The sequence below is a fragment of the Prionailurus bengalensis genome, chromosome D4 (genome assembly GCF_016509475.1).
Source record: "Prionailurus bengalensis isolate Pbe53 chromosome D4, Fcat_Pben_1.1_paternal_pri, whole genome shotgun sequence".
Classification (NCBI taxonomy): Eukaryota; Metazoa; Chordata; class Mammalia; order Carnivora; family Felidae; genus Prionailurus; species Prionailurus bengalensis.
In genome coordinates, this window is record NC_057359.1 from 85,487,036 (window position 1) to 85,500,771 (window position 13,736).

Genomic DNA, 13,736 nt, shown 5'->3' on the forward strand with positions numbered 1-13,736 from the left:
AACAGCAACTTAATTAAGTACAGGGCCTGGGATTCTTTCACCACAGGGCCAGCATACAACCAAGCCCAAAGGAGATACTTAGTGAACATGTGTTGACATAAACTAAAAGATACAACAATATTAACAGAGTGAATGCCATTCAGGAAAAACTCAAAGAATACCTTTTAAAGGGAAGCTTCGGAGCACCTGGGTGGCTCAGTCGGTCAGTTAAGCATCCCACAATTGATTTCAGCTCAGGTCGTGATCTCGTGGTTCATGAGATTGAGCCCCACTGCTCTGAGAATGAGGAGCCTGCTTGGGATTCTCTCTCCTTTTCTCTCTGCGCCTCCCCCATGTGTGTTCTCTCTCTCTCTCTCTCTCTCTCTCTCTCTCTCTCTCTCTCTCTCTCTCTCTCTCAAACATCTAAAAAAATAAAAGGAATCTTCTACAGGCTGCCAGAGATCTTGCACTGAACAAACAAACATGTTCCTACCCTCTTGAGTCTCCCACTCTAGGGTCTGGAGAACTTCCAGAAGGTAGGTATGGCCAGAGTTGAAGAGAGGGAGGGGGAATGGTGACAGCTGATGCAAAGTTAAATCATACTGCGTAGGCTAAAGAATTTGTACTTTATCCTGTAAGCAATGAGAAGCTGTTGAAAGCATGTGGACTAGCCAAATTTCAGCTCTGGAAAGATGACCCTAAAATGGCACCAGGCCCAGATGGCTTTATGAGCTTTCACAAAGAATAGATACTTCACATGCAGTTAATACCTCCCGGAGAATAGGAAAAGATGGAAAGTTTTACTTATAATCCTGTGAAGCTAATACTAATCGGATACCATAATCCAACAAAGACAGCACATAAGCCCTATGGATCAATGTCATCTGAAATGTTGATGGGGAACGGCGCCTGGGTGGCTCAGTCAGTTAAGTGTCTGACTTTGGCTCAGGTCATAATCTCGTGGTTCATGGGTTCAAGCCCTGCATCGGGCTCCACACTGTAGGTGCAGAGCCTGCTTGAGGGTCTAACTCTCTCCCTCTCTCACTCTGCCCCTCCCTCACTCATGCGCTCTCTCTCCCCCCCCTCAAAAATAAATGAATTTAAAACACTTTTGAAATATTGATGGGGAAATATGAAATCCAACACTCTCAAAGAGAATCTAGTAGAACATGAAAAGTATAATACACCATGATCAAATAGCATTTATTCTAGGAATGCACGTCCAAGAATGGATGGTCAACCTGAGGAAAAGCTACTTACAGTGTCCATTACATTCAATGCGCATTCTCAATTTAAATATTGTGGAGACTTCATGCTTAAAAATGAAACACCAGGGGGCGTCTGGGTGGCGCAGTCGGTTAAGCGTCCGACTTCAGCCAGGTCACGAACTCGCGGTCCGTGAGTTCGAGCCCCGCATCGGGCTCTGGGCTGATGGCTCGGAGCCTGGAGCCTGTTTCTGATTCTGTGTCTCCCTCTCTCTCTGCCCCTCCCCCATTCATGCTCTGTCTCTCTCTGTCCCAAAAATAAATAAACGTTGAAAAAAAAATTTTTTTAAAAATGAAACACCAGGTTGCTGACAAGGATGCATCTGTGACATCATCCTGGCTCAGGAGTCTTCCTCCTTTTGTCTTCATGACACAGACACACCCTTCTCTTCATGGTCACCCCCAGGTGTTGAAAGTGGTACTCAGCTTACTAATCCTCACCTGAAGTTATTCGTGATTCCCAGACCACAGATTTAAACCATCCACTCCAAATAATCATGACATGCCAGGGAGCTAATGGGAAATATAAATACTGGGAAAGAAAGTATGACCATTTTCTTTTTTTTTTTTTAATTAAAAAAATTTTTTTTTTATTTTAGAGAAAGCCAAGCAGGGGAGAGGGGCAGAGGGAGAGAAGAGAGAATCCGAGGCAGGCTCCATGCTCAGTGCACAGTCCAACATGGGGCTCAACCCCACAACCCATGACCTGAGCTGAAATCAAGTCAGACACTCAACCAACTGAGCCACCTAGATGCCCCAGTATCACCATTTTCAAATGAAGATGCTGTTTGCTATGAACTTGACACTGAAATAAAAAATTATTAGAACTAAAAACAGAGTCTGGTAAAACAGCTAGTGGTTAGATAAGCAGAAATAGCTTTCTATATTTCAGTGACAAGCAGTTAGAAAAAATCATGGAAAAAATCCCATTTATAGAAGCCATAAAAAGAGCAAATGGCTACAAATAAATATAACCAGAAATGTATAAGACCTATACAAATAAAACTAAAAACCTTTATCAAGGGACATAGTACTCTTGAATAACTGGATGGGAAGATTGTTTACCATAAAAATCTACAAAATGCTTATCTTCTCCAAAGTAATCTATTAATTTAACCCATATACAAACAAAAATCAGGAATTTTTTTTAATCAAATAAATCTGGAACTACAAATGTATTAGAATTACCAAAAATTTTTTGAAAGAAAGATTTATGAGGAAGGTTTGCTTATACAATAACAAAATATATTGTAAAACTATAGTAAATAAGTCAGGGTGCACCTGGGTGGCTCAGTCAGCTAAGCATCCTCCTCTTGATTTAGGCTCAGGTCATGATCTCAAGGTTTGTGAGTTTGAGCCCTGCATTAGGCTCCGTGCCAACAGCGCAGAGCCTGATAGGGATTCTCTCTTGCCTCTCTCTCTCTGCCACTCCCCCAGCTCATGCTCACTTGCACGCTCTCTCTCTCTCTCTCTCTCTCTCTCAAAAATAAACAAAAAATTTTTTTTAATAAAATAAAATAAATCAAGAAGACACTGGCCGAGGAAGAGACAAGCATGTCAATGAGACCGATCCAAAAACAATGAGAAGTAAACAGAGCGAAATATATAATTCAAATCCATAAGGAAATAATGGAACTTTTAATAAATAAGTGAAAACATTAGGGAACCATTGGGAAAAAAATAAATTCAATTCCTACCTTCCATGAAAATAAATCCCAGGTTTACTAAGGATTTAAGACTTACTTTAGAAAGGAACTTATTTAATTACCACAAGAAAATATTGCTGAGCATTTTTATAATCTTTTTTTTTAACGTTTATTCATTTTTGAGAGAGAGAGAGACAGAGCATAAATAGGGGAAGGCCAGAGAGAGAGGGAGACACAGAATCTGAAACAGGCTCCAGGCTCCGAGCTGTCAGCACAGAGCCTGACGCGGGGCTCGAACTCACGGACCGCGAGACCATGACCTGAGCCGAAGTCGGACGCCCAACCGACTGAGCCACCCAGGCGCCCCGAGCATTTTCATAATCTTGAGTGTGGGGGAGGTCTTTCCAATATGACTCAAAAGACCGAAAAACTTTTTTTAAATTGCTATATTTAGCTACATAAAATTATAAAATATTTGCTACATATATAACAGAAAGAAGTAAACAAACTTACATATAAGAATCTCTTACAAATCCAAACATATGATAGAAACAATTCACATAAAAGGAAATTAAAATGGGCTGTGTATGTAAGAAAAACTGCCAACCTCAGCCATGCTCAAAAACGGCAAATCAATATAACATCGAGATAGCAGGTTTTGCTCGTCAGATTGGTTAAAATTCAAAAGAATAATAACACCCAGTGCTGATGAGGATGCAGGGAAAGAGACAGTCTCGTGCACAGCTGGTGGGAGAGTCGACTGGTGCAGCCTTCTAGAGGAGGCAACATACACTAATTAACTGGCCTTCTAGGACTTTATCATGAAGAAACAGACAAGCTCCATGCACAAGAGTGTTCATTGAAGCACTGTTTATAAATAGTGAAAAATCAGATACAAACTCAAAGTTTAGAGAAAAGGCTAAATAAATAGTTACACATGCATCCTAAGCAGCATTAAAAAGAATGAGGGAGACCTTTGTGTGCTGATACGGAACCACCTACAAGACTATCGTTAAACATGAAAAATAAATGCCAAGCAGTGTATATAGGATGTTTGTAGTTGTGAAAAATTGTGTATGTATATGTATATGTAAATGTATATGTATACGTATATGTACACACACACGCATACATGTATAGGCACAAACGTTCTAAAAAGATGTCCCCCAAATTGTTAACAGTGGTTTGTTGTGGGGGGTGGGATATAAGCCATTTGTACTTCCAAATTTTTTATCTTGTGATTTTTTTTAATATACAAAAATAAAATAAGAAAGCTATGCCAAATATGTGTGTGTGCATTTTCACGAGAAAGCTGTCAAAAATTATCAGTTTACTAAAGCACAAATAACATGATACCATCTTTTTAAAAAAAGAGTGTGTGTGTGTGTGTGTGTGTGTGTGTGTGTGTGTGTGTGTTTTGTATGTATCTGGCTTATTCGTTACTTCATCTCACTGTTGGGCACAAAGTTGGGGCTTAATAAACATTTGCTGAACAAATCAAAATTTATATTCCTGGAAGATATATGTTCCTATTTTAAATGGTGCTGGTTCCTGGGTGATGGGACTATGAATAATTTTTATTCTATTTGTTGTTTTCCCCTAAAGTTTAATAGGTATTGTGTGCATTACTTTCATAACTTTTTTGATTCAAAAATAGAAGCTAATCATTACTCTAGAAAATTGATAACAGGCTGGTCAATGGGCCAAGTGGTCGAGGTCTGGGGCCACCGTGGAATATGGGGACTGGAGAGGCCAGATGTCCTGGCATAGTCTGCCCAGGGCACAGTCCAATAAAGATCCCTTCCCCACTGTCCTGATTTCCATCCCAAACAAGCATCACACTCACCTGGTAGCTATAAAAACAGTCACACTGCCAAGCCCGGGCCCAAACGAGCCAGCTCTCTGGAGGTGGCCAAGGGCACTGTGGTCTGGAGCTTCCAGAACCAAGTGTGATGCCAGGGCACAGGCTAGCCTGACCATCGGGGTTGGATACTACTGCTTTACTGACATCCCACATTCAAGGCCTGTAATGACCTGGCCTCAGTTTACCACTCCAAAGTCAAATGGCACCCTGTCTCCCTTGAACCACATTCCCCTCTACCCCCATTAAACCTGTCACTCTTCCTGAAATAGGCCCTGCCCCTCACACCTTCACATGGACAACTTCCCGATCTGGGATGTGGCCCCCACTTTGCCTCCTGGCACACTGCTAACCATGGAAGCCGATCTTGAATGCAATTCAGAGACACTCGCGTTGACAAAGGGGGTCTGGAAATAGCCAGCAGCCACACTGCATCCAGAGTCCCGGGGTCTCCAGAACAGCTCACCTTCCCCGGACTCCGATCACCCCTCCCAACCCAATTCTGGGCAGATGGCCTGCAGCCCTGAAACTGCGGCCGGCATACCGCGTCCATCCTGGGGACAGGATGCTCAGGCACAACGCCCTAGAACCCTCCTCTCTTACAGATGTGGTTACTGACGCCCAGGGAGGCTGGCGCTATCCCGACCACCCCCTCACCCACCACAACTGCTGGCTCCTAGACAATTCTCACACATTAATAAGCAACAAACACCCTGCCAGAAAACGCCAATCTTGGGGCCTCTGGGTGGCTCAGTCAGGTAAGCGTCCGACTTCGGTTCAGGTCATGATCTCACGGTTCACGAGTTCGAGCCCCACGTTGGGTTCTGTGCTGGCAGCTCAGAGCCTGGAGCCTGCTTCGGATTCTGTGTCTCCTTCTCTCTCTGCCTCTCCCCCACTCTCAAAAATAAATACACATTTAAAAAATACTTTTAGAAAGCTGCATTTAAAAGAAAACACCAATCTTTCAATCAGTGCGTTGTGTGGGTGGAGTGAGGGCTTCCTGATCTGCACAGAATCTCTGCTGGCTCAGGGGTCTCGTCCTGGAATTGGGGGTGGGGCCCTGGCTTGGTCCTGGCCCATGGGGGGTTCCAGCTGTCCTCCCTTGCCCCTCACCCAGCCCAACACCTACCCCGAGCCTCTCCAGCTGGGCACAGCACGGAACACCCAAGATTCCTGTGTCCTCTTCCCCACATCTCACCCCCAGCCGGTGAGGGCCGAGCCCTGGATGTCCTCGTGCAGGACTGGAAGGATGAACACCATTTGTTGGGAGGAGAAACTGAAGGGCCCTGGATGCTGGGGACGGGGTGAGGTAAACGGGGTGACACTGGACCTGTTTCTGGAGGGCCAGCTTCTCTCACCGTCTCTCTGGTTTGGATCTCAGTGAATCTGGTGGCCCCGGGCCCAGCCACTTGGTTGGAAGGGTGTCCTGGAGCACTCGGCATGACAGAGAGCAGACCTCGGCAGCGGGCAGGGCCACAGTGGGCAGCAAAGCCACCCCGGTGACGCACGCCCACAGCAGAAGAGCGCAGCGAGCCCCTGGGGTGAACCTGAACCTGATTCCTTGCAAGACCCCAGCACCCGCCCCAGATGAACACAGGCTAGGAGAGAAGGAAAGACAGAGCAAGTGGTGTCGAGCCCAGCGCAGAGGGGCGGGGTCTCACAGGATTCTGTCCTCGGCACCCCTGCTCCTCACATCTGCCCAGGTTCTGCCCATGCCCCCTCGCCCACCCCCACCTCCAGGCACATCTCTGTCCTGTCCTGGCTTCTTGAGCCAGCCTTCCTTTGAGATTCTTCCTTCTCTTGGCTTCTCTCTCCCTCCACACCCTGCCCCCCACCAACTCTCTGGTCTTCGCAAGCAACATGCATCTTGCTCCTTGCTGAATCCTGAGCACAACTGAATGAATAAACAGAGAGAAGCCAGAGCCCGGTGGGAGGGAAAGGGATTGAGAAAGCCACAAAGACAGAGTGAGGCAGGAGAGGCCGTCATGATGGGCAGAGCGGGTGTCACTGTGCAGATAGGGACCCGCAGGAGGCTGGAGACACTAGTGATTGAAGGTAAGGACCACGGAGCCAAACACACTGGATTCTAACGCTGACTCTGCCTCCACTTCCTCATCTATAAAGTGGGTCTAATAACCCCCCTCAGAAGGCATTTAGGAGGATTAAGCAAGTGTATGATGCCAGTTCGCTCCTGGCTGGTGCTTGCTTTAGGTGCCTGAGATCATCTCCTTCTCACCACAAGCCTGGAAGGTCAGATTACTGTCCCCATTTTTCAGATGAGAAAGCCAAGGCCAGAGAGGTTACGTGGTTTGCTCAGGACCACAGGGTTCGATTCAAGAGTGATGGGGATGGGATCTGAACCCAAATGCTCTGACCCCAAAGCCAGTGCTCCCAAACACAGCCCAGCAGCCCAGCACAACACAGGTGCTCCAGTAGTGAAGGTGTCTACCCAGCTTGGGGGCTTATTCTCGGGGGTTGCCTAGAGGTGAGGTCAGTAAGGAAGCCCACAGAGGTGAAGTCTTTGGCTGGAAAGTAAGGACCTAACAGGCTAGATGAGAAAGGACAGAGAACTTCACACTCCAGTCTGGGAGTCTGAATGTGAGCCAGTGGCCACAGGGAGCCAGAGCAGGTTCTTGAGTGAGGGAAGCCCTCCAGTATCAGTGGGCGAGGTAGACGGAAGACACTATGTCCATGGAGCAGAAGTTTATCCTGTAAGAGGACAAGGCTCAGGCCTGGCTTATCCAACCATTCAACCCTCTGCACCTGCTTAGTGCCTGGCACATGGTAGGCAAACTAGTGATGGATAAATGAATGAAAGAATGAATGAATGAGGTTGCCACATTGAAATGGATTACACCTTCAACCCGACAGGTTCTCTTCTGGGAATGACGTGTGTACAAGGTTCTTCCACACACCTTTGTTAATAACAACAAAAGACAGACCACGGTCAAAATGTCATCGCAGTGGGCTGGTTAAATAAGTCAAGGCCATATACTCAATGGAATACGGTAAAAAGAAGAGCGCCTTTCCACAGCAACATGGAAAGATGTACAGGACCCAGTAAGTGAAAAGGGCGAGGGAGACGTCACGGTGCAGAGTTTTGTACGTTCGCATCTTACAATCATACGAAACATCCGTGCGCATAGAGAAGCTTGAGAAACGCTGACAGCCGTGGCTCTCCGTGGCAGGTGGAGGTAGGAACTGGGGACCTCACCCTTCTGTCTACAAAAAACTTTGAGCCACATGGATGGTTACGTATCAAAATAATTAAATTTAAAATATTTTGTGATGGGTTCCAGGGTTGAGGCAGGGTCCAGGGAGAAGAGGGTGAAGATGAAGACTGCCCTCAGCCCTGCCTTCTGGCTTTGAGGAGCCAAAGCCAAGGCCATGCATGTGGCGCTGGACGCACCATGGAGCGCCCCTCGGGCGCCTACTGAGGGGTGACTGGGGTGGGGGCAGGAGGTGATGAACCGGCAGGGATCACACCTCTCCCCCGCACAAGGGCAGGCTACCCTCCTGTTGGGTGCCCCTGATGTGCAGGGGAGGAAACTGAGGCACACAGGAAGCAAGACATTTGCCTGCCGGGTCCCTGGCCTAGGAATGAAGTCAAACTGGTACAGGAACTCCTGTACCAAGTTCAGGATTATTGATCTACTTCACTCACCCATTCATTCATTCATTCATTCATTCTCAGATAACCCTTGAGCCCCTGCTCTCTGCCGGACTCTGCACTGGATTCTGGGGACTCATACTTAAATCGCAAGAGGGCGAGGAGAGACACCTAGGGCTGGGATTTGAACGACTCATCAGAATCCATGGATGGGAGACTGGGCAGAGGGAAGAAGTACCAGCAAAGCCTGGGAGGCGGGAGGGGCGCGGTGCCACCGGGGACACAGGCATGGGTGCCCAGCCTCACCCTTCCACTCTTGATTCAGCCTCCAGACTGAGCCGGAGACCCGCCCAATCCATGAACACCCCAAATTGGAAACCCCGGGCTCCAGGCCAGCGCCCTAAGGGAGGGGCAGGAGAAAAGCAGGAGCTGGGTGACTGGACGGGGCCAGCAGGCGTGTGAAGGCAGGGCAGAGGGCTCCGACCCGTGAACAGAGCAGCTCACCAAATGTGCGCTGCAGCGGTGAGGGGCACAGAGCAGGAGGGCGCTGGTGGAGGTGGGGGAGGAGGGTGGTGGCAGCTGCTGTCCCTCTCTAGCCGGGCGATGCACAGGGCTGATAGCGGCACCGCTGGGCCAGCTGAGGGGGGCTCACTGTGTCCTCCCCCCAAAGTTCTTTATCAGCAGGATGCGACGTTGCCAGGGAACCTACCTCGGGCCCTGCTCCAACCGTTGCTGGGAGAATTATCAGAAAGATTTGAGTCTTTTTAATTAAATCGGAGCCAAATGCAATCCTGTACCCGCCGCCCAGAGAAGCCCATTCAGTATCCTGTCAATGTCTCTGATAGCTTTGTCTCGCAGACCCTGCTATCAGGCCACCTATCTGGTCGCAAGGCGGGCACCCCTGTCCCCAGCCTGACAGCGGCAGGCACCTGGAGGGTAAATACATGGAAAGGCCCCCTCTGCAAGGTATTGACTGGCCTCCAGGGAAAGCACCCGGAGCCAGGCAGGAAACCAGGCATCTCCAATCCCCCTACTCAGCCTTCAAAGCCACCTCTCTGGGCCACAGTGCCCAAGCCCATACCTCTCGAGCTTTTACTCAGTGCCAGGTGTGGTACCCCGCCTGCAGATTCCTCAGGCTGCAACTCAAAAGGAAGGTTCTGTTATCATTACCATTTGACAGAAGAGAAAACAGAGCCCCAGGGGGGGAAGTCACTCACCCAGGTCCACACAGCTCGAAAGCGGCAGAACCAGGATTCAAACCTGGATCGTTCTGACTCCAAAGTCGCCACTCAATTGCCGCATCTCCCCAGCTTGGGCCTCCCCAACCATCCCAACCTCCCTCTTGCCAAAGGCCTCCTGGTCTCCTTCCAGAAGCTCCCACCGCTAGTGGTCACAATACTGACATTACTAACAGCCAAGACTTTCTGAGAGCCCACTGTGTGCCTCATCCAGGCCCCCCCCCCCAGCCTCAGGGGGCAGATTCAGCCTCTGCCCCATTTCGTGACAGAAGAGTGAGTCACTCGCCTGGTCCCACAAAGCCAAGGAGAGTCCTGCCCAGGGCTTCCTCGTTTAAAGCTGGCCATCTCAGCCTGGCTCCTCCCCAAAGGAGACAAGTGCATGCCTCGCACGGCCCGGGAGCGGGAGGCAAGTCAGGGTTGGGGCTTGGAGTTGGTTCACACTGTGGCCAGAGGACAAAATTAACTCGATAAATAATGTGGGCACGTGGGGGTGGGGGTGTTCTTTTTAGAAAACCCGGCAGCTCTGGGCACCCACGCCTATGCGCTGACTTTATAGAGCTAAGTTTTAATTGCGGGCCCCACACCCTGGCTGCAGCCACCCGGCAGAGGAGGATGTGTGTTCTTTTTAATTAAATCTGTCTGTTATCTCAGTGTATTGTTGTATGAAGGGAGGCCCATTAGTGGCTCGTGGGTTGCTGGGAAACCGCATGCTGCACTGGACACACAGGCCCTGCAAAATCCTCCCACAGGGCCAGGATCGCTGACCCCTCCCTCCCCTGTCCACACTGTACCACCAGGGACAAGCTCCTGGACAGAGCCCTCTCACACTCAGCCCCAGTAAGCTCCAGGCAGGCACCTGCCACTCGGAGCTCTTGCTGAGTAGGGGAGCCCCTCACACCAGGAACTGGGAAGGGCTGGGCTCTGGGGTCAGAGAACCCTGGGCTGAATCCTGGCTTGGCCACTTGTTTGCCGTGGGACTCTAGGGTGGTAACTTTACCGCTTTTGGTAATGGTGATGATGGGCAGCTTATATTTGCTGGATCATCGTGGTAGGTAATCTACAAGCTTTATGTGCACAATGCTGTTGACCTTACACAACACCCAGAAGTAGGGACCGTTGTTATCCCCATATACAGGTAGGGAAACTGAGGCTCAGAAACAAACTATTGTGGGTCACACAGCTTATATTATGGCTGAGCTAGGATTTGAATGGATGACTGCCTCGATTTCCCCACCTGGAAAATAGAGATAACAATCCTCAACTGGGAATGGGGGCATTATATAGGACAGTGAAGGGCATGGAACAAGTTTCAATAAATGACGGTTTTCATTTGGCCTTTGTAATTTAAGTACAGGAGTAGCCATTAGCCCCATTTTCCAAAGGGGAAACTGAGGCTCTGGTCTCCATAGTCCCTTGTACACACTCCCCTGACATCACCTCACATCTGGACATCCCAGCAGCCTCCTTATCAGGTTTCCTGTCCTGATTTCATGCCTTTCAATCCTGTCTCCTCTGGGCACCCAGAGCTATCTCTCATTCTACCATTAAAATAATGCATATTTGATTTTTACTTGATTATAAAATAAAATCAGGACAAATATGTATAAAGACATAAAAGTATAAAAAGAAAATTTAAATCATATGTAATCCAGGTCGCCTAGGTGGCTCAGTCTATTAAGCTTCTGACTCTGAATTTCAGCTCAGGTCATAATCTAGTGAGATTGAGCTCTGAGTCAGGTTCCATGCTCAGCATGGAGATTCTCTCTCCTCTCTCTCTCTCTCTCTGTCCCTCTCCTTCCCACTCACTCTCTCTCTCTTAAAAAAAAATTAATTAAAATAAGTAAATAAATCACATGTAATCCTATACTGTTATCTATTTGGGTTAACTTCTGTCTATAATTTTACTGTTGGCTCATTCACTCATTCATTACTTAGTTAGCCCCTACTCTGTGACACGCCTTGCACATGATACTGGGGGGAAATGTTGTGAATAAGATGGACCTGGTCACTGCCCTCAATGAGTTCGACATAATGAGAGCTTATTAAACAGACAAGCACATCTATAACATTGAATCTCAAGAGTAAAATGTGCTGCACCACATATTTAAAGGATTATACACCATGACCAAATGGGATTTATTCCTGGAATGCAAGGGTAGATTGACTGAAAACTGATCAACGTAATGTACCATATTAACATAACGAAGGGGGAAAAAACACATGATCATCTCAGTTGATGCAGAAACAGCACTTGACAAAATTCATCACCATTTAATGATTTTAAAAAACGCTCAAAAAACTTGGAATAAAATACAACTATCTCAATATAATAGAAACCATATATGAAAAACCCACAGCAAACACCATACTCAATGGTGAAAGACTGAAAGCTCTTCCCTAAGATCAGGAATAAGGCGAGGAAGCTGGCTTTTGTCATTTCTATTCAAGATAGTACTGGACATTCTAGCCAGAGCAATTAGACAAGAAAAAGAACTAGAAGGCATCCAAACTAGAACAGAAGAAGTAAAATTATCTCTGCTCACAGATGATATGATCTTATATGTTGAAAACACCGAAATTACACACACACATACGCACACACACGCACACGCACACACACACACAGGCAAAAACATAGTTAGGACTAACAAATTCAGCAAAGTAGCAGGATACAAAGTCAACCCACAAAAATCAGTTGCATTTCTGTACATTAACAATGAACAATCTAAAAAGGAAATTAAGAAAGCAATTCCATTTACAAAAGTATTAATAAAAGAATAAAATATTTAGGAATTAACTAAGAAGGTTAAAAAATTGTACAACAAAAACTACAAAACATTTCCGAAAATAAATTAAAAATGACAAATAGATGGAAAGACATCCCATGTTCATGGATAAGAATAACTAATATTTCTAAGATATCAATACCACCCAAGACAACCTACATACTTACTGCCACCCCAACAACTTTTTTTCAGACATAGAAAAACTCATCCCCCAAACTAAAATTCATATGGTATCTCAAGGGACAGCAAATAGCCAAAACAATCCTGAAAAAGAACAAAGTTGGATTCTCACTTCCTGATTTCAAAACTTAGTTTAATCAATTAATCAAAACCATGTGGTACTGGCACAAAAGGCAATGAGGTAGAACAGAGGGTCCATAAATAAACCCTCATGTGTATGGTCAAATGACTTTTGACAAGCATGCCAAGACAAGTCAATGGGGAAAAGACACTTCAACAAACAGTGGAAAGAAAACTAGATATCTGCTTGCAAAAGAATGAAGTGAAACTACATGATCGAGCAATTTCATTCTGGGAATAAATATACTCAAAAGAACTGAAAGCAGGAAGGCAAAGCGAAACAAGGGAAGAGAGAAGAAAACTCAAACTTCTGAATGTTGTTCCACATGCCTTTTACATCTATGAATTTTTAAAAAATAGATTACATTCAAGAAATAAGTAATGTGCTTTTCAAATATTATGATTTAGAATTTTCTCGTTTTCAATGCTTATTCATTTATTTTGAGAGAGAAGGAGAGGGACAGAGAGACCATGAGTGGGGGAGGATCAGAGAGGGAGGGAGAGAATCCCAAGCAGGCTCTGTGCTCATAGCAGAGAGCCTGATGCAAGGCTTGAACTGTGAGATTATGACCTGAGACAAAATCAAGAGCTGGACACTCAACAGACTGAGCTGCCCAGGTGCCCCTAAAAACTTCTCTTTGGGACAAAGCTTTGCTATCCATTCACCTGGATTCAAATCCTAAACCCATCACTTCCTGGCTGTGTGACCCTAGCAAGTGGCCTCACCTCTCTGAGCCCCAGGTTCTTCGTCTACACTGTTCAGATGGGAGCAATCCTTTGAGAAATGAGAACAATATGTATTAAGTGCCCAGCACGTAGTAAGTACTCAGTTCCTGAACTTGAACTTGACCAGGACCCTCACACTCAGCTCAGCCTGAGCATCCTCACTCCCTGACCCACACCGGGACCACCTCTAGCTCCAGCTTCAACCGAGATCTCTCCCTCTGGGGGTAGCCCTGAACAGATCTGGCACCAGGTGTGGCTAGGAAGTCCCCTCCACATTGGACAGGGGACTGGAAACGGTGGCCCCAAGGAAAGGGCTCTCCCTCTG